The sequence below is a fragment of the Capsicum annuum genome, chromosome 12 (genome assembly GCF_002878395.1).
Source record: "Capsicum annuum cultivar UCD-10X-F1 chromosome 12, UCD10Xv1.1, whole genome shotgun sequence".
In the NCBI taxonomy this organism is placed as follows: Eukaryota; Viridiplantae; Streptophyta; class Magnoliopsida; order Solanales; family Solanaceae; genus Capsicum; species Capsicum annuum.
In genome coordinates, this window is record NC_061122.1 from 92,457,935 (window position 1) to 92,485,652 (window position 27,718).

The 27,718-nt window shown below is 33.5% G+C and overlaps 1 long non-coding RNA gene across 2 annotated transcripts; it reads right to left on the reverse strand.

The window, feature by feature from the left end:
- Positions 1-18,089: 18,089 nt before the first annotated feature.
- On the reverse strand, positions 18,090-23,185 carry LOC124889809. 2 transcript variants are annotated; one of them, XR_007048730.1, is made up of 2 exons: positions 22,517-23,185; positions 18,090-19,638 (listed from the first exon to the last, which is right to left on the reverse strand). It is a non-coding gene; the product is annotated as an uncharacterized LOC124889809 (long non-coding RNA). The 2 variants fall into 2 exon arrangements; XR_007048731.1 differs by lacking the exon at positions 22,517-23,185 and adding an exon at positions 22,310-22,378.
- Between the last annotated feature and the right edge of the window lie 4,533 nt (positions 23,186-27,718).

The following is a 27,718-nucleotide window of genomic DNA, read 5'->3' on the forward strand; positions in this document are numbered from 1 at the left end:
CAAGTTCCTAGTTCAAGAACTTCAAAAACCTCCAAAGTTCACCATTAATTCTGCAAATTTATTCAAGATTCCAATTTCTTAGTTCAACAACTCCAAGAACCATCATTCAAAGTCACGATTAACATCTCAAAAACGAGTATCGATGTAAAGTTCATCATTCAAGGTATGTGGGGGTTTTCAACAAGAACTTTCTTTCTTTCTTGTGCCCAAAAGTAATTTTCTGTACAAAGGCATAATTTTTATTTGATTTTTACGAATTTGAAGCATGAACCCATATCTTATGATGGTTATTATGAAATCTTGATGTTTATGATTTTGAAAAATGAATTTACATGTGTGGAGATATAAAACATGAATCTTGGATGATATTTATCATGATTTTGATATTTGGGTCGTGCATCCCCATTGGAAATTGTGTTATTTTGAGAAAGTGTGTGTTATAAGCACGTTGATGTTGAATATTTGAGATATTTTGAATGATTTGACCTTTTGGTCTTGAATGAGTTATTTTGAACTCGACTGTGAAAGAAATCCACGTTTTTATTGATTATAATAAAGGGCTAGCAAATTGGCTCCCGATGAAAATTGTTGAAGTATTTATTGTGGATTTTCTTTAATGTGAGCCTGAGGCTGATTTAAATTTCTGAGCTAAGTCCGGGAGTAATTTTTAGCACCGAGTGGGAGGTATAAAGTGACCTTACTTTCCTAGAACTACGTGCTGATGTAGGATGTGAGCATGTGGCTGATTTATATAGTGATCACTAGTATTTTTGAATTGATACTGGAAGTCCTACTCCGATGGCAAGGATATGACGGCTCTCCCCAACATGGGTTGTACGTTGGACTCCATGTAGCTCACATGGTTTATCTCGATTATAGGATCTCCCAATGTGTGTGTGTGTACTCTTCGATCTGAGATAAAAACATATTTGCTTAAAAGACTGAGTTTGAGAAAGTCATTATTCTTAAAAGATTTAAGGAATATTTTCTAATGAGAATTGACATGAGATTTGATTGTTTTGATGATTTGAAATTGAGATGAAAGTGAATTGAGAACGTATTATAATGACTCACTTGTTTTACTTTACATGTATTATTCATCCATGATATTGATGATTTAATTCGAGCTAAGTGAGCCATCTATATCAGCATGCATAATTTTATAAACTGTGATGATATTAAGATATTATTTGATATATGCATTGCACCCTCATATGCTTGGTATTTTTCCATGGTACTGACCCATATATTCGTATGTGGGCTATATTTTCTCAGAATATAGGTACAAGGTATAGTTGTACCTTCAGATCCAGTTAGTTCGTGGTATCCAGTCAGCAGGTGATGAGTCCTTTTGATTCAAGGGCTTGGGTTAGTTATACAGAGTTTATCGTGTTGTATTTTCTTTATTCAGTCGTATTGAGTTGGGGTAGTCGGGAGTCATGACCCGGCTACCTACAGTCAATACTTGTAGAGGCTTCATAGACAGTCAGTAGAAGTTGATGTATTTTGTTTCAATTTTGGTTGTAAAGGCAAAATTGTAATCCTGTAAAATTCTATTTTTGTATCGATCAGATTCAGAAAAGAGTTAATTTCTGCTGATTTGTATAGATTTGTATTTTTATTTAGTTGCTTATGATTTATGCCAGTAGAAGGTTTAGCTTGGGGTCACTTGTGACCTTAAGCACCGTGTGACGTCTCAGGACCCAATTTTAGAGAGTTACAAACTTGGTATCAGAGCACAGAGTTCAAGTGTCCTAGGGTGTCTATGAAGTCATGTCTAGTAGATTCTTGCGGAATGATATGGAGACGTCTGTACTTTTCTTCGCGAGGCTATAAGGCATTTAGGAAATGTTTCCCTTCTTTCAAGTCTAAGATCATGCTATAAAAAGGTTCTCCAAGAAGTTTATATAGATTCTCATCTTACTCTATTTTGGCCAACTCTGCCTCATTTTCAAGGTATCAGAAACAATTAAGCTTAATTCTCCGTAGATAGTTATGGGATTGTAAGAGAGCTAGAAAGTATCCTGCCATTGCTTTTGAGTTCCAAAGATTGAAGTACTTTATTCATGTTCATAAAAGTCGTGAACTAAGCATAGGTTAGGTGTGCTTTCAGATTCCTCATCAGAATCTACAATGTTAATCTATACTTCTCCCTCTATGTATTATTTTTGAGATAACATGATTTGCAAGCTCCAGTTCTTCCCCAGGTAATGCTTCTATATTTTTTAGAAGAAATTTCAAAAGTTACACAAAGGGCTTGAGAGGAGCTCTCTAGTGTGTTAAGTTCCTTAAGTTGAAAGTTATGCCCTCATTCTTATGAGTTATTTAATTAAGACAGAGTAAGGTGTATTCTTAGATCGTTGAATGTTGTGTTTCAAGTTTCTATCTCTTGTATTATGTAATCTTGTTATCATTATGTTTGTGAAAAATCAAAGTCTAGTGAAGCCGTGTGGGGCTCTTTCGATTCACTAGCATAGCTGCTGTGTTATTCATCTCAAATATTTTTTTTCAAAACTCATATTCAAAGCCTAGTGGAGCCGTGTGCGGCCTATTTCGATCCACTAGCAACTTGTAGTTCATCTTGTTCCTTGTGTTGGCTGAAAATGTAGGATGTGGAGGTGTAGTAGTAAAAAGGATGGTAAGTGTGATTTGTTAGCATAAGTATAGCGAAATCCCTTTTTGCATGCAATTGGGTTAATAGGAAGTGATATAGTTTGTTTGAGGTATAAAACGAGTGTTGACAATATTTGTATGACAGAGAGTATAGGTTAGTGATCAAAGTACTCGGTGGGTAAGTGTTGTTAATCTAGGCGCTCTCCAGATTGCAAGAGGAATTTCAGTTAAGACGTAGAGAGTTATGAACTAAGTTAAGTTGTGTATGAAGGATAGATAGTAGTGACGGGTGAAAGAAGGATGTGTTAATGGATTGTGAATAAGATAAGCTATATGATTATGACCAATTATTATTGTTATGAAGTTTAAATGGGCTAGCATTTGTTGAGGATTGTTTTATAGTTTCTAAGTGGAAATTTCGTGCGAAAAGTTTTAAGTTATATTGTGTGCTAAAAGTTAAGTTTGAATGATTGGTGATCATGAAGGTGACTATGACGATTTCTTGATTAATGGTATTAGTTGTTAGGAAGTGATCTAATAGGCTTGAATAGTGGATATAAGAGCCTAAGTTTGGTTGATTCGTGATTAAGTTTGATGTTGTATTTATCATGAGAAAGTTCACCCAAGATATTATGGGACTGCTTTAATTTCAAGGATTAGTGTATGACTGTAATGGCTAAGCTTCTTAGATGTGATTTTGATTTTTATGGTTTAGAAATATAAGTTTACAAGCGTGATTTTAATAAGCGATGACAGAGGTAGTATGGTCCGTTAAGGATGAGAAAAATTTGAGTTGAGCATTAGACTCTAAGATTGAAATTCCGAAGTTGAGCTGAAAGCGTTAAAACTCTAGATGGTGTATGCTTATTTTGAGCTAAGTGGTAATGTGAAGTAAGATTGAGATTAAGCTTTCATGTATATTGTGGTTAGTTGAAGTTTTAAGTGGTTATCTTGAGGGATTGTGGTGTACATGTTTCAGATTTTGGAAGCTAGTTATGCTTCAATTAGTAAACTTCTACTAAACGATCTTTATTTTCCAAGTATTCCAGCTCAGTTAATCAGAATCGTATAGTGTACCTTCTCATTTATCATTCATCATGTTATCCAAGGATCTTAGGAATGAAATCATTTCCATACGTAGCATCTCAGTAGTTACGAGTATACCTCTGTTCGTGCGTCATGCATATGAGCTTATTCATAGGTGCCCCGTGCACAGTCTTAATAACCCTGTGAAATAAGTGTTGTAAAGGAACATAGAGTCCCAAGGGGGAGATACCCCGTGACTTCTTAAAGCTTCCGTGTTTTAAACACATCTATTTCATGCTCAAGATCTCATTACGATCCTTGAATTGGCTATTGTTGCATACGCATTCATACATTCCAGAGTCAGTTCAGCTAGATATTTATGCGTCAGATATACATGTTCAGTATGAGGACTAGGAAACTGTAATTCCAAATCGTACCGATATGTCTCAGATGTTCGCGTCCCTTAAGAAGGCTAGTTGATCAGTGCTTTTATCCTATCAAGCGACATTTGAGGATGAATGTTTCCAAGGGGGAGATAATGTAATACCCTGAAAAATTTTCTTCGTAAAGATTTCATGAGAAACGTATCGAGTTCTATGCTTTAGAGAAATCCATAAATTTTTTGTGTAGTATTTCTAAGACATTGACCTACCATTGTGTAGAGTACCAAATAAGCTTTACAACGATATGTAGATCATCGAAAATGGACACTCGAGCGATGAGTTACGACCATTCCAATCGAATTACGACCATTCCGATCGAACTGTGAACAGTAAAACGTGCAGGGGAAAAGTACTGAGGCCTGGCGTATTTTTGCTTCAACTTTAAATGATCATAACTCCTTGTACATAATAATCTGAGTGATCTACTGTATATCAATGGAAAGCTCTTCAAGTCCTCTTTCCAATGAAATTGGTTTCATCCAATTTGTCTATCGGAGCAAAAAGTTATGGTCGATCTACTTCAGCCTATCAAAAGTGAATTTTTGGGTCAACTTCAAACGATCATAACTCCTCGTACACAATGATCTGGGTGAGATACTATATATCAACGTAAAGATATGAGAGTCGTCTTTCTAATGAAATTGGTTTCATTCAATTTGGATATCGGAGTAAAACGTGATGGTTGATCTACTTCAGACTATCAAAACAGTTCACCAAAGGACAGATTCGAGAATTATTTGATTTTTAGGGGCGTTTTGGTCATTCCCCCTCACCCAAAATCCATCCAAACCCTATATTAAAGCCTATTAGAAGCATTATATGTTATATGTCATCAAATTCCCTCAAAAAGAAAACCCTAAGCTCCTACATCCAACTTCAAGAACCTCCAAAGTTCACCATTAAATCTGCAAATTTATTAAAGATTCCAAGTTCCGAGTTCAAGAACTTCAAGAACCTCCAAAGTTCACCATTAATTCTGCAAATTTATTCAAGATTCCAAGTTCTTAGTTCAACAACTCCAAGAACCATCATTCAAAGGCACGATTAACATCTCAAAAATGAGTATCGATCTAAAGTTCATCATTCAAGGTATGTAGGGTTTTTCAATAAGAACTTTCTTTCATTCTTGTGCCCAAAAGTAATTTTCTTTACAAAGACATGATTTTTATTTGATTTTTATGAATTTGAAGCATGAACCCATATCTTATGATGGTTATTATGAAATCTTGATGTTTATGATTTTGAAAAATGAATTTACATGTGTGGAGATATAAAACATGAATCTTGAATGATATTTATCATGATTTTGATATTTGGGTCGTGAATCCCCATTGAAAATTGTGTTTTTTTGAGAAAGTGTATGTTATAAGCATGTTGATGTTGAATATTTGAGATATTTTGAATAATTTGACCTTTTGGTCTTGAATGAGTTATTTTGAACTCGACTGTGAAAGAAATCCACGTTTTTATTGATTATGATAAAGGGGTAGCAAATTGGCTCCCGATGAAAATTAATGAAGTGTTTATTATGGATTTTCTTTAATGTGAGCCTGAGGCTGATTTAAATTTCTGAGTTAAGTTCGGGAGTAATCTTTAGCACCAAGTGGGAGGTATAAAGTGACCTTACTTTCCTAGAACTATGTACCCCTGTAGGATGTGAGCCTGAGGCTGATTTATATAGTGGTCACTAGTGTTTTTGAATTGATACTGGAAGTCCTACTCCGATTGAAAGGATAGGACGGCTCTCCCCAACGTGGATTGTACGTTGGACTCCATGCACCTCACATGGTTTATGTCGGTTATAGGATCTCCCAATGTGTGTGTGTACTCTTCTATCTGAGATGAAAACATATTTTCTTAAAAGGCTGAGTTTGAGAAAGTCATTATTCTTAAAAGATTTAAGGAATATTTTCTAATGAGAATTGACATGAGATTTGATTGTTTTGATGATTTGAAATTGATATGAAAGTGAATTGAGAACGTATTGTAATGACTCACTTATTTTACTTTACATGTATTATTCATCCATGATTTTGATGATTTAATTCGAGCTAAGTGAGTCATCTATATCAGCATGCATAATTTTATAAACTGTGATGATATTAAGATATTATTTGATATATGCATTGCACCCCCATATGCTCGGTATTTTTCCATGGTACTGACCCATATATTTGTATGTGAGCTACATTTTCTCAGAATGTAGGTACAAGGTATAGTTGTACCTTCAGATCCAGTTAGTTCGTGGTATCCAGTCAGCAGGTGATGAGTCCTTTTGATTCAAGGGCTTGGGTTAGTTATACAGAGTTTATACTGTTGTATTTTCTTTATTCAGTCGTATTGAGTTGGGGTAGTCAGGAGTCATGACCCGGCTACCTACAATCAGTATTAGTAGAGGCTTCATAGACAGTCAGTAGAAGTTGATGTATTTTGTTTCAATTTTGGTTGTAAAGGCAGAATTGTAATCCTGTAAAATTCCATTTTTGTATCGATCAGATTCAGAAAAGAGTTAATTTCTGCTGATTTGTATGGATTTGTATTTTTATTCAGTTGCTTATGAGTTATGCCATTAGAAGGGTTAGCTTGAAGTCACTTGTGACCTTAAGTATCATGTGACGTCTCGGGACCTGATTTCGGGGTGTTACATCTATTCAGCTTGAAACTCACATGAAAAATGTACTAACATATATAGAAACTGAAGGTAAACAATTTCATGGCTTAATATAAATCTTTAACTTTGGAAACCTTAAACAAACTCCTTGAACTTAAAACATACAAGGTCTGAGAAGACTCTACTGCTAACTAAAGAGCCACTGAGATAGACCCCAGTTAACCCAAACTTAAACGGAAATCAAATAACTAAAGTACTTTCATAAATGAACAAGGGTCTGATAAGCTAGGTCCTCAGACTAAGAGGACTTACCAAAAGTTGGGATGCAGGCGATGATGCCCGTAGTAAACCGTGTTACTAAAAATGAAAATCATAACCTACATTATAAGACAATATAGCACATAGACATATATGTGGGTCAGTACTTTTAGAATGTACTGGGCAGGCGGGAGGGGGGAGAATGCATTTGTAAAACAAGAGTTGTCTATATATGTAAGCTTTCAAATAATGCATGCTAAGAATAAGTGACTTACCTTTGACTTGAGTAAAAATAAAGACTGTTAGATCATAAAACATGGATAATGAAGCATATGAATAAGCTTAGTGAACCACAACACTTAGTTTCTGAAATCTCTATTTTTATTATTTCTTATGGGATATTTTTATAACCAACATAAACCATGTGAGCTACCATGGAGTCCAACGTCTTACCCATGTTGAGGAGAGTTGTTCTACCTTTTCCATCTAGATAAAACCTTAACGTAAGTGATCACTATACTTCATCCATACTTGGAAAAAGCTTAACCTATGGTGGCTCGTAGTTTTCAGGAATTTAGGATACAATCATCCGCATTCCCTTCTCGGTGCAAAATACTACTCCCAGAATACATATATACTCATACTTAAGAAATCCACCTTAAATAGCATAAGGGTTTATAGACTAAAAGCCAATTATGCTTCTCCTTTACTTTAAATCATACTAAAGATAAACAATTAGTAGATTTCATGTCTTATCTTTAGATCAAAAGATCAAGCTTCCATAAATCATGCTATAATGCATATGAATGGAACTTAAAAAGGCTTACACTTTCTTATAAACTGAATGTTTCTTATTGAATCTTGAAACTCTTACTTTCTTTAATTGTAGTTATAATAAAATATCAGGCTCAATACCCATCTAGAAATCTTTCATCAGAATCCAAATCAAAGTAATAAAACTCAAATCACAATATCAATCTTATAGTTCAAAATATGAGTAGATGTAACATGTATGCATCTTTAGCCTTAAAATCACAAGATACTGGTATACAATACATAAGAATTTAAGGGGTGAACCCTAATATAAATCATGTAAATTCAATCTTAAAATCATGCTTTTTGGGCACAAGGATGAAAGATTAACCTTGTTCGAAAACCCCACATACCTGGAATTGCTTGACTTGTGAAGAAGACTTAAACTTTGAGACTTAAGAGATGACTTGGTAAGAAAACCCTAATCTTGTTGTTCTTAAAGAGATGGGAGGAGAATAGATATTGTTAATTGACTGGGAGCGTGAGGAAAATAATTCCTCTCTTGAGTATAGATCGTGGGTTGGGAGTTATAAGAAGATATAAGACCAGAAGGCCCTTTAACTGAACTTTACAAAAATTGATTGCCAATCGTCACGAGTCAACCATACGACCATATGGTGATCGTACGAGTTGGAATAGTGACTCGTAAGCTTGGTAGTTAAAGGATAGCATACACTGGTCAACACACGAGTTGTAACCTATGACTCGTTACTTGTCTATACGACTTTGGAATAACCACTTTTATTTTGGATAGAATCTTAGGGAACCTAAACTGCGGAACTCATGACTTTACTACATACGACTCGTACCATGCCTTGACGATTTCTAGGTCCAACTCATATCTACAATAGACTTTAACTACTATATACTGCCATAGGTACGACGTACTATATACGACTCGTATGTTATATGTACGACTTAAGGAAATGAGTCGTATGTTGAACGGGGGCTTTCAGACATGGTGTATTACAATATCTCACCTTTGGAAATATTCGTCCTTGAATGTGATTCATTTAGAATTTGAAATAGAATCAACACTCTTACACTGAACTTATAACTAAGCTTATATCTATCACAAGGATCTGATTACTCATAACATAAGATATGACTTAAGAATACTTAAACAGACTTAAAGAGAAAAGGTTTTAGCTAAAAATAACTATTTACCTTCGGTAGGAACCGAGTTGGAAAAATAGATATGAGGATACTTGGTCATTATGTCTACTTCAGCTTCCCAAGTGGCTCCTTCAACCAAATGGTTTCTCCAAAGAATCTTTACTGACGTACCTTCAAACCTGCCTATTAAGTATCTCCATATGAATCTCCTCATATGACAAGTTATCTTTGACTCCAATACTCTCTAAGGAAACTAATAAGGATGGATCTCTAATGCACTTCATAAGTATTGAAACATGGAACACTAGATGAACTACAGCTAACTCTAACTGAAGGTTCAATTTGTAAACCACCTCTCCTATACGTCCTACTACCTCATACGGACCAATAAATCGGGGACTCAGCTTCCCTTTCCTTCCAAATCTCACTATCCCCCTTCATGGGTGATACTTTGAGGAATACCTAATCCTCCACTTCAAAGGTAGATGATGATCCCAAATTCCTTTAAAGTCTAAAACACATGCCCTCAACATATCTTCTAATGTCTGAATGGTGCGTTCATCCTGACCATCGGTCTGCAGATAAAACATAGTGTTAAGCTTAACTTTTGTCCAAGGCTTTTCTAAAAAGACAGCCAAAATTGAGAAGTGAATTGTATGCCTCTATCTAAAATGATGGATAAGGGTATCCCATAAATCCTTACTAACTCACGAAATGGGTTGATTTAGTCATTCGATCAACTATAAACTAAATTGAATCATGTTGACGTCTTGTACGAGGCAACCCTGTGATGAAATCCATATTCATTATTTTCCACTTCCAAGTAGGAATGCTGATCTCCTGTAGCATACCACCCCGTCTCTGGTGTTCAATTTTAACATGCTGGCAATTAGGGCACTTGGCCACAAACTCTACTATGTCCGTCTTAATACCATTCCACCAATAAATTTCTCGTAAGTTGCGGTACATCTTAGTAGCACCCAAATGAATGGAATACCTTGAACCATGAGCCTCAGCTAGTATCCTTTCCCTCAACCTGTCTACATTTAAAACACAAAGCCTACCTTGATAGTGAAGTACACTATCTCCCCCTTGGGAGAAAACTTCAACATTCTGTTGTTGGACTACTTCCAATATTTGGCTAAGTATGGGATCATTTCGCTGTTTCTCCTTCACTTCTACTACTAAAGATGATTTTGAACCGTTCTGAACTACTACTCCCCCATCATCAGTGTCGAGCAAACGTACTTCCAAATGGGTTAATCTATGCATCTCTTTGACCAATTCTTGTTCTTCCTCTTTTACATGAGCCACACTACTCATGGACAACCTACTCAGTACGTCATCCACCAGGTTGGCCTTACCCTAATGATAGAGCAAACTCATGTCATAATCTTTTAATAACTCCAGCTACCTCCTTTGATGAAGATTCAGCTCCCTCTAAGAAAATACATACTGAAGACTCATAGGGTCAGTGAAAATATAAACATGCACACCATCTAGGTAGCGTCTTCAAATTTTCAAGGCAAACACCACGGCAGCTAACTCTAAGTCATGAGTTGGTTGTGATCCTTAAGTTTTCTGGAGGCATAAGATATAACTCTCCTATTTTGCATCAACACATAACCTAACCCAACTCTACAAGCATTACAATACACCACAAATACGTCTAACCCCTCTGGTAAAGCTAACACTGGAGTCAAAGTCAATCTATCCTTCAACTTTTGGAAACTCTTCTCATACTTATCTGATCATATAAACTTTACTTTATTTTGGGTCAGCTTAGTCAACGGTGAGTCTATAGAGTAGAACCCTTTTATAGATTTTCTATAATATTCAGCCAAACCTAAAAAGCTCATGATATCAAATGGAATGATGGGTCTAGGCCAGTAATTCACTGCATTATTCTTCAAAGGATCTACATGAATACCAGCCCCTGAATGACATGCCCTAAGAAGGTGACAGATTCCAACCAAAATTCACATTTACCAAAGTTCACTTATAATTGATGGTCCTTGAGGGTATGCAGTACTATTCTCCAATGGTCTGAATATTCCTCCTCACTCCTGGAATACACCAGTATGTAATCTATAAAGACAATGACAAATATTTTCAAGTACTGCTTAAAGACCCTGTTCATCAAATCCATAAAGGATACAGGAGTATTTGTCAGTCCAAATAACATAACCACAAACTGAAAATAATTGTACCTTGTTTGGAAAGTTGTTTTTGGAATGTCTTGATCCCTGACTTTCAATTGATGATATCCCGACATACGGTCAATCTTGGAAAACCATCGAGCACCTTAAAATTGATCGAATAAATCATAGATTCTAGGAACAGAATACTTGTTCTTGATGGTAACCTTGTTTAGCTGTCTATAATCTATACACATTCTGAGAATGCCATCTTTCTTGTGCGTTAAAAGGACCAGAGCACACCACGGAGAAACACTGGGTTTGATGAAACCTTTATCTAAGAGGTCCTTAAGTTGCTCCTTTAAATTATTAAGTTCAGCCAAAGCCATGCGATATGGAGGGATAGAGATGGGCTGAGTATCAAGAAGAAGATCAATACCGAATTTTATTTCTCTGTCTGGAGGTACCCCTGACAGATCTTTGGGGAAAACCTTCAAAAAGTCATTTACTACCCAAACTAATTGAACTGTCGGGACTTTAGGCTAAGCATCTTTAACTCGAACTAAATAGTAGATACACCCTTTTGATATTAACTTTTTGGCCTTAAGATAAGGAATAAAATAACCACTGGGAGACACAGAACTACCCTCCCATTAAAAAACTGCCTCACTAGAAAACTGAAACTTCACCAAGTGGGTGTGATAATCTATTGAGGCATAGCATGAATGGATCCAATCCATGCCTAGAAAAACATTGAAATCTACCATTTCTAACTCTATTAGGTCCACTAGTGTGATCGTATGGAGGATGATAATAGGACACACCCTATAGACTCACCTAGCAATAATTGACTCACCCACTGAGGTAGAAACTAAGAAGGGTTTAGGGAGATTTTCAATACCTAACCCAAAATTTACAGCAACCAATGGAGTTACATAAGAGAAATTTAATCCCGGGTCTAACAACACATATACATCAAGGTAAAAGGTACAAAGAATACTAGTGACAACATCTAGTGAACTCTCCTTCTCCTGATGGGATGGTAAAGAATAGAATTAATTTTGGTGCTAACTGCCACCGGTACTGAATGACGCACTCTGAGGAGGAACTGGGCGGCTTGGCTGACCTACTGGATTAATAGCTTGAGTCTTAGGATGAGCATCTCTACTTTCTTGCTTAGCATATGGACTCTCCTTGATCTGGTGGCCCAACTTTCCACAATTATAGAAACTCCCCTTGCCCATCAAATACTCACTAGGATGGGTCCTGCCACACTTTGCACATATTGGGTAACTGGGCCTCCTGAATACACTATTTTGAAACCTAGAATTTGAAGTCCTGCTCCACTGCTCCTGTCTGGCCCTAGGTGTAGGGGTGTTAGCTGAAAATGGCACAGACATCGATGAATGACCCTAAAACTGTGAATGACTTCCCCCTCCAGACCTTGGTTGACTATACTCAAACTTTCCAGTCTTAGCTCTCTTATTTCTCTTCTTTTTTTTCCTTTAAATCTTTTTCCTCAATCTGTTGAGCATGATTCATCAACCAAAAAATATCTATATCCTAAGTCAACATGGCAGTCCTACACTCCTTGACCACTAAATCAGACACCCTCGTAACAAACTTACTCATACGAGCTCTTGAATCAGACAATAACTCTGGGCATATTTGGCCAACTGAGTGAACTTAAGGTAGTACTCCTTCATTGTCATAGAGCCCTACCTCAGGTTCATTAACTCCTCTAATTTAGCCTCTCTCATCTCACGAGGAAAGAATATGTCCAGAAAAATACTCTAAATCACCTGCTAACTCATATGAGCTGCATTCTCACCCCTACCATCCTTTCATATAGTGACCCAATCATAAGCAACACCCTTCAGTCTATAAGATGCCAACTCTACACTCTCCTCTTCAGTAATATGCATGATCTCAGTCATCTTTCTCACCTCATTAATAAAGAGTAGAGAATCCTCATCCACCTTTGACCCATGGAACTCAGGTGGATTTATCCTCATAAAGTCCTGAATCTAGGTTGCAACTAAGTTACCATTTTGCTGAAGTGGGATTATTGCCTTTTGGTTTCCCTTAACATTAGCATTCACAGCTTCGGCCAGCGCTTGAAAGACAGCCCAAAATTCAACATGAAATAATTCTCATTTAGAGGGTTTTTGTGTAAGGGTGGTTGATCACCGTTTCTCTGTGCATCGGCTCAATGAGCTGGCATATTCTATCACATAAAAGCATGAGTTAAGATAGATAGAGACAACTGTAAGCACGATAGATCATAAAAGAAATTATGATTCCTATTTTGCTCCATAGCCTCTTGCTCATAAACATGGCATGCTTCACATTCATGATCAAAACTCTACGTAACGTGGCTTGTCCGACTCTCTAGGACTCTTTAAAACTTAGGATCTAATACCAAGTTTGTAATGCCCAGAAGTACCCCCTGGATGTCACATGGTGCTTAAGACTACAAAGAGCCCTAAGCTAACCCATGATATCTATTCAGCTTGAAACTCACATAAAAGGTGAACTAACATATATAGAAACTGAAGGTAAACAATTTCATGGCTTAATATAAATCTTTAACTTTGGAAACCTTAAACAAACTCCTTGAACTTGAAACATGCACGGTCTGACAAGACTCTACTGCTAATTAAAGAGCCACTGGGACAGACCCCAGCTAACCCAAACTTAAACAGAAATCAAATAACTAAAGTACTTTCATAAATGACAAAAGTATGATAAGCTGGGTCCTCAGAATATGAGCACTCACCAAAAGTCAGAATGCAGGTGATGATGCCCGTAGTCAATCGTGTTGCTGGAAATGAGCATCAGAACATGTATTAAAAGATAATGTAGCACATAGACATATATGTGGGTCAGTACTTCTGGAATGTACTGAGTATGGGGGAGATGCATATGTAACACAAGAGCTGTATATATATGTAAACTTTCAAATAATGCATTCTAAGCATAAGTGACTCACCTTGGACTTGAGGAAAAATAAATACTGCAAGATCATAAAACATGGATAATAAAGCATATGAATAAGCTTAGTGAGCCACAACACTTAGTTTCTAAATCTTTACTTTTATTCTTTCTTATGGGAGATTTTTCTAATCGATATAAACCATGTGAGCTACCATGGAGTCCAACGTCTTAACCACATTGGGAAGAGCTGTTCTACCGTTGCCATTGAGATTGAACCTTAACATAAGTGGTCCCTATACTTCATCCATATTAGGAAAAAGCTTAACCTATAGTGGCTCATAGTTTCCAGGAATTTAGGATACGCTCATCCGCATTCCTTTCTCGATGCTAAATACTAGTCCCAGAATACATATATGTGTATACTTAAGAAATCCAACTTGAATAGCATAAGGGTTTATATACTGAAAGCCAATTATGCTTCTCTTTTACTTTAAATCATACTCAAGATGAACAATTTGTGGATTTCATGTCTTATCTTTAGATTAAAAGGTCAAGCTTTCATGAATCATGCTATAATGCATATGAATGGAACTTAAAAAGGCTTACAATTTATTATAAACGTAATGCTTCTTCTTGAATGCTAAAACTCTTACTTTCTTTAATAACAGTTATGACAAAATATCATGCTCAATACCCATATAGAAATCTTTCATTAGAATCCAAATCAAATTAATGAAACTCAAATCACAATATCAATCTTATAGTTCAAAATATGAGTAAATATAACATATATACATCTTTAGCCTTAAAATCACAAGATAATGGTATACTTCAATACATGAGAATTTAAGGGATGAACCCTAATATAAATCTTGTAAATTCAATCTTAAAATAATGCTTTTGGGGAATAAGGATACAAGATTAACCTTGTTCAAAAACCCTACATACTTGAAATTATTTGACTTATGAAGAAGATTTGAACTTTGAGACTTGACAGATGACTTGATGAGAAAACCCTAATCTTATTGTTATTAAAGATGGAAGGAGAAAAAATATTGTTAATTGACTGGGAGTTTGAGGAAAATAACGTATCTCTTGAGTATAGGTTGTGGGTTGGGAGTTATAAGAGGAGAAAAGACCAAAAGTCCCTTTAACTTAACTTTATAAAAATTGATCGCCAATCATCACGAGTCAATCATACGACTCATATGGTGATGGTACGAGTTGGGCTAGTGACTCGTAAGCTTGATAGCAAGGATAGCATACACTGGTCAACATACGAGTGGTAACCTACGACTCGTTACTTGTCTATACGACTTTGGAACAACCACTCGTATCTTGGACTGAATCTTAGGGAACCTATAATGTTGAACTCACGACTTCACTACATACGAATCATACCATGACTTGACAATTTCTAGGGCCAACTCGTATCTACAAAAAACTTCAACTACTCCACACTGCCATAGGTACAACTTATTATATATGACACGTATGTTATATGTACGACTCAAGAGAATAATTCGTATGTTGCATAAAGGCTTTCAGACATGGGGTATTACATTGGCTGAAGGATGTAAAGGCTAAAATGTACCTGCGTGGAAGCACAACGACAATCGCTACCTGTGTGTTTCACTCACACTTTTATATAGTACTAGATAAGTATGCCTATAGGTGTCAAATGAGAGAATTGGATTGAGATTGAAAATATAAAATGAGTTGAATTAGATATGTGGTTGGGTCATAACCCGCTCAAATTTATTTTGGGTTGAAATGAATAAAAATTGGGTTGAATTTTTTACCCTCCCAATTTGATCCGCTTAGTTTAAAATATATTAACATACTATTATTTATCTCTCGTAAACCCAACTCAAAAAAATAAATTGAATGTGGTAATAAGTTGAGTGGGTGGGTAGGAAAATGGGGTGGGGTAAGAATAATTTTTTTTTATTTTTTTTTAAATAAAATTTCATTTTTTGAGAAGGGCTCTAGGGTTGAGGGTAGGAGGGGTGGGGTTTAGGATGGGGTTGAGGTAAAAGAAACTTAAAAAAAATCTAAAAAATAACTGTTTGAGAAAGGGGTATCCCATGGGGTAGGGTGGGGTGGGAATTAGAGGGTGGGGTAAGATTTTGTTTTAAGAAAATAAATATTTTTTTAAGAAAAAAATTAGGATCGGTATAGGTTTTGGGGTGTGAGGGGTAGGGAAGGGATAAGGGTTGAGGTGGTGCGGGGGATACATGGGATAGGGGGAGATGGGGATTGGGGTGAAATTTTTTTTTTTAATAAAAAATATTTATTTATTTTTAAAAAATATTTCTAAAATTATATATCATTTTGAGAGGGGTAGGAGATACGAGAAAGGGGAGAGGGCAGAGTTTTGATCGTGGGGTAAGAAAAGATTTTTAGTTTTTTTACAAAAAGTTAAAAAAGAATGTGATAGGGTGGGGGGTGAAGGTGGGGGGTAAGGGTTTGGGGTAGGGAGAGGGATATGGATGAGGTAGGGTGGGGCAAGAAAAAGAATTTATAAAAAACTTTTTAAGAAATATAAATCATATATTTAATGAAGGCGTAGGTGGGGATGCGGTAAGCTGGGGGTGTACTGGGGTTAGGTGAGGTTGTTGACACCCAATTTTGACCACCCGATACTCCATTTAGGCTGATATTTTTTCAGAATTATTAATTTCAAATATTAATCATTTTTATACACTATTCTTATATCAAACAGATATTGACATGTCACGTTCATGATTTTAAAATATATACATTGTTTATTACTCTTTATTGTTGTTCTTTTTTTACAATTAATTAATTTAAATATAATATTTTATATAAATTAGTTGATATTTATTAAATTATTCATAAATATGTGCACTCACATTTTACAAACATGTTATTATTATTATTATTATTATTTACATGCACCCACATTCTAAAATATGAGTGTTTTAGTTTCAACTATTGTTAATTTTATTCTAAATTAATTGTATATTTTTTATATTATTTAATTAAATAGCATTTCATTTTTTATCCATGATTTTACATTCTATGTATATTTAGCTAAGCTAAAATAGCATCTCTATGTGACGTTGTTGTAGTTATTATTATAATGTATAATTGAGTAATTATTATTTATATCACTATTTTATGTTATAGTATTAATTATTTTATGGAAATATGGAAAATCATTCTTTTAGGATTTATCTACCATGCATAACAATACTATCCATTTTCAAATTTGAATTATTTTACCATATTTCATATCCCTTAAAATCTTCCTATGAAAATAAAAAAAGAAGAGCTTTTCTTTTCTTTGGAGAGAAATATTGTTCTTCCATAACAAGATTATTCTTTTTCTAATTTAACTCCCTCTCCCTCAACATTTCTTGATCTTCTTCCTATGATACCCGATTCTCTTAAATCTCTCCATCGTCATTATTCTCCCAAATCACTCCTAATCAATATTATTCTCTTTCTTTTTAAAACCCCACCCCAACGTCTCCTCTTTTGGACCACCATGATATAATGACAAGTTTAAAGGGTGAGGGAGAGGAATTTTGGGGACACCTCTCTTACTTCTCTTTCCCTTCATTTTGAGACAGCATGTTTCCACCACAAGTGTCACACACATTGTTTTGTTTTACAATAAGAGCTTGAGTTCTTTTTCGAAGTCGAATACTTGATGTTTTGGTTCGAATTGTCATTTGATTGACAAATTTTAAAGGAATTCTATCATAAAGGTCCAATGTTTTACCGTGTTCTTGATTGATACATGAAATTTTCATGCACAACGTTATTCATTTAATAGAAGTTTGGATGATAATTTGTTGTAGATGACATGTTAACTTTCTCGTGTTCATATTGTAAGTCGTACTATGTTAACTTTCTCGTGTTCATATTGTAAGTCGTACTATGTGTTGGGAAACAATGGTAAAAATACCAATAACAATAATATTTAAACTGTTAAGAAAATATTAATATAATAATAATAATAACATTACAATAATATAACAATGAATAATAATATTACTACTTTGGTAATAATTAATATAATAACATTAACAATAATATAATTAATTATTGACTAATTAATAATATTAAATATTAAATAGATATTATAAAATATGATTTTAAGTAATATATAAATTACTTGAGTCGTGCTAGGCACGTCCTAAGAAAATATTTTCGTCAAGTGAAATGTTTCTCTAGAATTAAACAAGCACTTCCCTAATTAATTAGAAGATATCTAGAATAATTATATAAGTCTTCCCTTATTAATCAAAGGATACAAAAATCAATAAAATTAATTATAAATCCAACAGATCTTAATTTAGAAAGAAAATATTAAACTTATTATAAAATAATGCAAAGTAAAGCAAGATAAAGAAATGAGTTAGCAATGAAAGTAAGAAGAATATATCAATGTATCGGTGTTTTCATTTGAAGGGAATACATTGGCTATTTATAGGGAAAAGAGACAGTGAAGATAATACTTAAAAATGAAAAGAAAGTTGGCTGCCTTTTGTTAACTCACGTGGAAATTTTATGGTCCACAAAATTCCCTTGGCCACCAAGAATAATGATGTGGCATATATGGATCCACATAATTAAAACTTTGTCCCAAAGTTTTCATTTACTTGCATAATTAATTTATTTTTAAAAATATCTATCAATCCCCCATATATTTTTTAAAATAAATAATTAAAGAATTAAAACTTATTGGATTTTTATGGATAAAATACAATAGATTTGGTGTTTTTTGGACTATGAACCAAACTTTGATTGATAAAATTTAACTTACCGAATTATTGGTGAAATATAATATTTCTATAAACCAAATAACTCTTATTGTAAGTTAGAGACTTTATCAATCACATTTTGACCGTAAATTTATTATTCAATGCGATTTTGCGTCAATAAGTCATGCGCGTACCTACTATTCATAAAAGCTCTAGAGATTAGGCCAAAGTCTCATAGGAACGACCTCATTCCACTTCTCATATAGGTGAATTCATTAAGTGTACACTGCTTTAAATACACCACCCATAAGGGCTGTGAATTCATTAAGAGTTAATAACTCATTCCTCAATTTTAGTAACAGTTCAAGCACTCTCAGTAAGTGCGCAGTGTTAATATCGACTTGTTATTACCCATATGAACCTACTTTATGGGGATCTCCAATCACATAGGTTGGGTTACCATCTTTATTGACAATCATGTCGACCTTAACCCTATCACTTTCGAGGTTTGAAGAATTAATTTTCTTTCCACAAGTTAATCAGTGAATCGGCCAAATTCAATTCTGACTTCACATAATCAATGGAAATCATTCCTTCTCTCAGCGACTGCTTAACAACATCATGTCTCATTTTCATATGTCTACTCTTACAATTGTAAGATTTATTCTTCACAATAGCAATTGTGGCATGACAATCACAATGTATATATACAGGAGACATTAGATCATCCTTTCTAAAAGGGATATTTGCTAAGAAATTTCTTAGTCATTCAGCCTCTATTCCAGCTAGCTCCAGAGCTATAAATTTTAACTCCATAGTAGATTTGGCAATGATCGTTTGCTTAGCTGATTTTCATGATACTGCACCACCACCTAAGGTGAACACATAACCGCTAGCGAATTTCGTCTCATCTGAATCAGAGATCCAGTTTGCATCACAATATCCTTCTAAAGTAAAAGAAAATTCACTATATAGAATACCATAATTCGTGATTCTTTTAAATATTTCATTAATCTCATTAATGCTGACCAATGCTCTTTATTGGGGTTGTGAGTATATCTACTTAGTCTACACACAACATATGCTATATCAGGTCTTATAATATTCATCAGATGCACGAGACTCCCTATAATCTATGCATATTTAGACTGGGTAACTGGGTCACCATAGTTCTTTTTCAATTTAGAGTTAGCATCATAAGGAGTACCTACGGGAGTTACCTCCCAACATTCAAACTTCTTAAGAATCCTTTCAACATAATGTTCTTGTGTTAACATTATCCCATCGTCACTCCTTATAATTTTAATTCCCAATATCATATTTAATTTACCCAAATCTTTCATATTAAAATTAGTAGACAAAAATAATTTGATATTTTGCACAATATTTAAACTTGTACCAAATATAAGCATGTCATCAACATATAAGCAAATTATCACATAATCATTGTCTACCACTTTAGTATTAACACATTTATCCACTTCAATAGTAGAAAAATCATCTTTAATAAAGATTTGATCAAATTTCTCATGCCACTGTTTCGAAGCTTGTTTAAGGCTATAAAAAGATTTAATTAATTTACAAACTTTATTTTTTTGTCCAGAGACTACATATTCTTCAGGTTGAACCATATAAATTTCTTCTTCTAAATCACCATTTAAGAAAGCTGTTTTACATCCATTTGATGGATAAAAAATTTATGAATCGATGCCAAAGCAATTAATATTCGAATAAAAAAAATTCTTGTCACTAGTGCAAATGTATCAAAATAATCAATATTTTGTTTTTGAGCAAATCTTTAACTACTAAACGAGCTTTATATTCATCTATAGATCCATCAGAATTAAATTTTTCTTTGAAAATTCATTTACAGTCAATAGGTTTTGCACCTGAAAGTAAATCAGTTAAAACCCATATATTATTTTTCATAATAGAATCAAGTTTAATTTTTATTGCCTCTTTCCAAAATTTAGCATCAATTTAGCATCAGAAGAAGATATAACTTCAAAATAATTTGATGGTTCATTATCAAAGAGAAAAGTTTGAAAATTATTTCCATAAGAAAAATATTCTTTTCTAGGCCTTAGACTCTTTCTCAGTTCCGCAATCTTAAAGGTAGATTCATTTTCTCTTTCAACGGGTGCATAAGAGATTTTGTCACATAGTAGAAAAATATGTTCAAAGAATTCAGCATTCTTTGTCTCGATAATAGTATTACTATCAAGCACATCACTTTTCAAAATAAAAAATCTATATACAGCACTATGTTCAGCATATCCAATAAGCATGCAGTCAGTAGTTTTAGAACCTATTTTTCTTCTTTTAGCTTTAGAAAAAGAACTTTAGTAAGACACCCCCATACTTTTAAATATTTCAAGTTAGGTTTATAATCTTTCCACAATTCATAAGGGATTTTACCAATTCGTTTATAAGGAATTCTATTTTGCAAGTGACATGCAGATAAAATAACTTCACCTCACAAATTATTAGGTGCACAAGAGCTAATTAGCAAAGAGTTCATCATTTCCTTCAATGTTCTATTTTTTCTTTCAGCTACACCATTAGACTCAGGTGAATATGACGGAGTTACTTCATGAATAATTCCTTCTTTTTCATAAAAAATATTTAAAGATACATATTCTCCACCTCTATCGGATCTAACTCTCTTAATTTTTCTACTAAGTTGATTTTCAACTTCAGATTTATAAGACATAAAAGCATCAAATGCATCATCTTTGTTTCTAAGCAAATACAACTTGATAAATCTAAAAAAATCATCAATAAAAGTCACATGATATCTTTTTCCACCGTTAGTCATAGTTTGTTTTAAATCACCCAAATCAGTGTGAATCAAACATAATAATTCAGTTTCTCTTTTAACTAAAAAATATGACTTTTTCGTAATTTTAGTTTCAGCACATATTTCACATTTATCATAATTATTTGAGTTTAAACCAGATATCAAACCAAGTAATTGCATTTTCTTTATATAAGAGAAATTAATGTGTCCTAATCTAGCATGCCATAAAGAAATAGACTCAGTCAAATACGTAGAAATAGATACATTTTTAGAAATATCATTATGAGTATTAAGCATATATAATTCATGATTACAACATCCATTTTCAATAAGAATATTATTTTTAGTTAATATAATCTCATTGTTTTCAAACACAACCTTTATTCCAACCTTTTTTAATAATGCCACAGAAATCAAATTAATCCTGATATTAGGAACATGCAACACATTACTCAATGCCAAAGTTTTATCAGATATGAGTTTGAGAAGAACTTTGTCTTTTCCAAGAACTTGAACAGTTCTTGAGGTCCCAAGATAAATAATTTCTTCTTCTTTCTCAACTTAGGTGTATGATACAAAATTATTTGTATTTATACAAATATGCCTAGTAGCACCAGAGTTTACCACCCAATTTCTCACGTTGGTTTCAATATTTATTTCTGAAATGATCACAATAACTATATCATTCGTTTCAGTCAAATTTATTTTTAACTTAACGGGATTGTCATTTCTTTCACATATTCTCTTACATTGAGATACATCATTTATAAAGATTTTATAACTATTATTAGGCATGTACCCAAGTTTATTTTTCATACCTGAATTCTACAGTATCATAATCTTCTGACAAACTGACTGGAATGAAAGCAATCATAGCAACACAAACATCTCATTCGTTTCAGTCAAATTTATTTTTAACTTAACGGGATTGTCATTTCTTTCACATATTCTCTTACATTGAGATACATCATTTATAAAGATTTTATAACTATTATTAGGCATGTACCCAAGTTTATTTTTCATACCTGAATTCTACAGTATCATAATCTTCTGACAAACTGACTGGAATGAAAGCAATCATAGCAACACAAACATCAGTATTATCAACGATCTTAGGATCAATATTATATGCCGTAGTTTCTTAAATTTTTGGGGAACAATGATAAAATACCAATAACAATAATATTTAAACTATTAAAAAAATGTTAATATAATAATGATAATAGCAGTACAATAATATAACAATGTATAATAATATTACTACTTTAGTAATGATTAATATAATAATATTAACAATAATATAATTAATTATTGACAAATTAATAATACTGAATATTAAATAGATATTATAAAATATGATTTTAAGTAATAGATGAATATTAAATAGATATTATAAAATATGATTTTAAGTAATAGATAAATTGCTTGAGTCATCCTAGACACTATCCTAAGAAATTATTTCCGCAAAGTAAAATATTTTCTCAGAATTAAACAAGCACTTTTCTGATTAATTAAAGGATATTCAAAATAATTATATAAGTCTTTCCTTATTAATCAAAGGATATAGAAATCAACAAAATTAATTATAAATCCAACATATCTTAATTTAGAAAAGAAATATTAAACTTATTATAAAATAGTGCAAAGTAAAGTAAGATAAAGAAATGAGTTATCAGTGAAAGTAAGAAGAATATATCAATGTATTGGTGTTTTCATTTGAAGGAAATACATTGGCTATTTATAGTGAAAAGAGACAGTGAAGATAATTAAAAATAAAAGAAAGTTGGCTGCCTTTTGTTAACTCGCGTGGAAATTTTATGGTCCACAAAATTCCCTTGGCCACCAAGAATAATGATGTGGCATATATGGATCCACAAAATTAAAACTTTGTCCCGAAGTTTTCATTTACTTGCATAATTAATTTTTTTTTTTTTTTAGAAATATCTATCACTATGTTTATCTTGTACTTCTAAAGGTATAATACTTGTTATATTTTATTTTAATCATAGTTGTTTCTCACAATATTGGTTGTCTTAGTTGATTTGTCTAACTAATGTATGCTAGCATGACGAAAGGCTTTTTTTATTTATTTAAATATAAATTATTACTTAGTCAGGCTTGGTTTTAATCCAAAATTAAATTTTCCCTGAAAAATCGTTTGGCTTAGATACTAGGCAGTAAATTCAATTTGGTATGAAACTTGAAAGTTGCACTAGTTGGAAAATTACTTATCTTTAGTAAATTAATTGTTTTTGAGATCGTGAAATTGTTTAGTGATATTTTGTTCCAGCATATTATGTTATTTATCTTAATTCAACTCATTTTTAAAAGTTATATTTATCGTTGGTATAAATTTCTTATTCACTATGTTTGATCGAATGCATGTAACTAAATGAGTTACTTTACCATCGTAGTTTTCATTTGCTTATTTCAACATTAAGAACAGACATACTCTCACCCTTTTGAATATTTTTGCATGTACACTATAATGGGATGACTCTCTTGGAGTTCAACCATGGCAAGTAAAGAAGCCAACGCGTGAAGCATAGCTCAAATGGAATCATCACCCTAATAGGGATCAGGTACGTTCTGGGAAATGATGACAAAAGGACAGGCAATAACTGACCTCTCATATAAAGCACATATAACTTTATTAAAATATAAAGCATCTTGTTACTCCCTTCTTTTCTTATTTCATATATATTATACCTACGTATTTCTTGCTTTACATGACTTTTAAATGTTAAAATATTTTATTTAGTACTCTTAATGAGTCTCTTTAAGAATTTCTTCATCTTATCTTAAAGTGTTTAAGAGAGTCGACATATAAATTAGAATAGAGGGAGTAGCACCACATTGGGTCCGTTTCAGCCTTGTCATACCTGATCCTACTCTTTTTCTCTTTCTTTCTCTCTCTCTCTCTTAACTTTATGTGTTGTCAATTTGTTTAACTTTTACATTAAATTTACCATAAAATTAAGGTGGCACATCTTACTAACATGTCTCTCATTATTTGTAGTTTATTGTTATTTTGATCCAAGCTTGAATATTTTTCAATTTGGATGTACTAGAAAGCAAAGGAGTTTGCGAGAGACTGTAATCCGAGGAAAACGAAAAATACACAAATTACGATATTTTTCACTTACCATTTGCATGTCGCAAAAGGTTAGTCTCACATCTCTCGTACTTTCCATTCTCTGTATGCCATGTACACTAATTGAAAGTGTTCTTTATTATACCATTTAGTTAACATTAAGTTAATAATAAGCGACCTATATTTGCTCACATAGAATCCCCACGTAAAATATAAATTCGGCCGGAAACCACCTTTGTGGACATCAAAAGGTGTCTAACACCTTCCTTTTGAGGTAATCTGAACCCTTACCCGAATTTCTGATAAACTAAGACAAAACAACAAAATGGGTTAGTAGTTATCCTAGATCGGTGCCCTCACGCACCTTAATACGTTAGGTGGTGAATCTTTACACCCTTTTAAACAACCCCAAAAAGAGTTGGTCACGTTGAATCCCGCTTTTCCCGAAAAATGGGGCGCGACAGAGGTGAGGTAGGTGATTTTAAGAGTGAGGAGACACATTGTCGCTTGTTTTTCCTACTTTCATTAAGAAAATAATTTTTCTATTAAACGGGTTGAAATGGAGAATAAATTGGGCTCATTTGAACCTAATTCAAAAATAGGTTGAGACTTAATGGGTTGAGATTCACCTAATAGTAAATTATTTTGAACTGTCATGACCCAAAAGGCCATGAGTGGCATCCATACTAATCTTTCTGTGGGAAATCCATCTAAATCGAACCATTACCCAATCACTTAATCAATATTAAGATAATATTATTAGAAAATCAATATAATAATAATAATTCAGGACTAATTATTATTAATGTGGAAGTCAAACAAACTACTTACTAAGATCTCCCAAGACCCGAATGTCTTCGTACAAGACACTACAACATTTTTGGCCTCAGCCTACTCTTGTAAAGCGTGGCCTAAAATAGCAGAAAGTGTGGCCTTTGATCAAAGGCTACACTTTTGGACTTTAGGCAACACATTTTGGGGGGTGGCCTAAAGAGGCGTAACCTTTGCTCAAAGGCCACACTTGAATCAGCTACATTTAAAAAGCGTGGCCATTAAGGTACAAAGGCCACGCTTTATAGCTTGTCATTGGCAACACTTTTATTTGATAACGCTACACTTACAAGTGTTGCCTTTGTTTTGCTATGGTCACGCTTCACAAGTGTAGCCTTTTGTAGCACCTCTATAGTAATACTTAAAAACATTGCCTTTGGTTCATTATTGCGCACGCTTTACAAGCGTAGCCTTTTGTAGCACCTCTATAACAAGAAGTAAAAAATGTGGCCTTTTCTTTATTACTAGCCACACCTAAAAAATGTAGCCTTTTATACATCCTCTATGACAACATTTGTAAAGTGTAAGCTTGTTTTAGCCACACTTTTGAAGTGTAACAATATTGCCTAAAATTTGACATTTCAAACCACATTTTACTGAAATGGCATTAGACATATCAAATGTTCGTACGTAATTTCTAATTGAAAAATAATTATTTTGATCGAAATGTATGTATCACTAAGCACATTACATAAACATACATATTTATATATAATCTCATGCACCAATTAGCTAATAAATAATTGAAGTGCATAGATTTGATTTCAAAAAAACATGTCCTTTACAAACTAATTAGAAAACAACATAATACAAATTAGTACTAAGTTCCACACAAAACCAAATGTATCACTACAAACTAGATATTAGAAGTATCACTGCTATGGCATAGTCGCTTTCGCACCTTGATGCATTCTTTTCCTGTTTGTTCATCCTCAACTACTACTGCATCCATGTATCTGCTCATTGCAACTGTTACAACAAGGTTATACTTCTTCTGTATTGGCCTGCAAAGATCTGTCATTCAACCATGAACACCAGGAAATAGAGGCTTCAGAGTATCAAATGCTTTAGACAATTTGGCGTCTCTCATTTTATGTCTCTCAACCTTCAATTCACGCAGTTGGGCTTCTACTTCATCATCCTTCAATTCACCCAGTTTTCATGCCAGCCTTCTCTTTACTATAAAACCAAATCCACAAGGCTTCAACAAATAAAAACTAGCACTTGATCATTTAGATAGATCAAGAAAATTTATTTCAAAAAGAACATATAAAATGCAGATCATGTGTTAATGCAAACATTTCGATGAGTAACAATAATTAATCTAGCACACCACTGAAAGCAATAACACTGGGCATAATGATGAATGAAGTTGTGACTCAATACTAAATTTTAAAAGAATAAATTAGAAAGATAAATTGTAGGACACTATGAAGTTCTTCAGAGTGGCAATAGTTGCAGAAATCAAACCTGCAGTTAGAGATGCTTTAGCTCGTTTATAATATTTCTCTGGCAAAGATTTCTTCACCCTAACATTCAGAGAAGTACCATTTAGGTTACAGTAACATGAGGATCCTGTCTTTAGATGATATCAAAAAAAGATCTTCTAAAGAACATAGGCTCACAAGTAAAAATAACATAAGTTCACATAGCTATATGGATATTCCGATGAGAGAGGGCCCGAGAACATTATAAAGAGATGCAATGCCTTCCTCTTTCAGTATGTCTAAAACAACCTAAAATAATTGAAATTATGATTCAAATATGTCCCGGTGTCATAAATTCTCAGTTATCCAATTCTTAACTCACTCATCGTTTTATACCCAGGGTCTACTGCTAATCTCAACCTGAGAACACCTAGTGGGTAGGTTACCTGAGAACAAACCAATAAATTAACTCACTTAGTGACAGATGGAAAAAAGACTCAAATTTAACCCAAAAACAATAGGAATATAAATAACTGATATACTGAATGCCCCCTCATTCCCACCCCTGTAAGGAAAAGAGAGGGAGAAAGATCAAATGGTAGGTTTCAATTTTAAAATAAATCTTATAAAGAAAACCACAGTGTTCAGATCAGTAACATTACTGAAGTCATGCCAGAACAAGCTACATGGTTATAACGTTATAAGGTTGTTTCCTAATATAAGGTTATATGGTTAAACGGTGGCCGTTAAAGTTATATAACATGAACGTTAAAGTTAATGCTAAGGTTATAGGGTTGTTTCCTAATATAAGGTTATAAGGTTAAACGGTGGCCGCTAAAGTTATAAGGTTGTTTATTAAATGGTGGTTGTTAAGT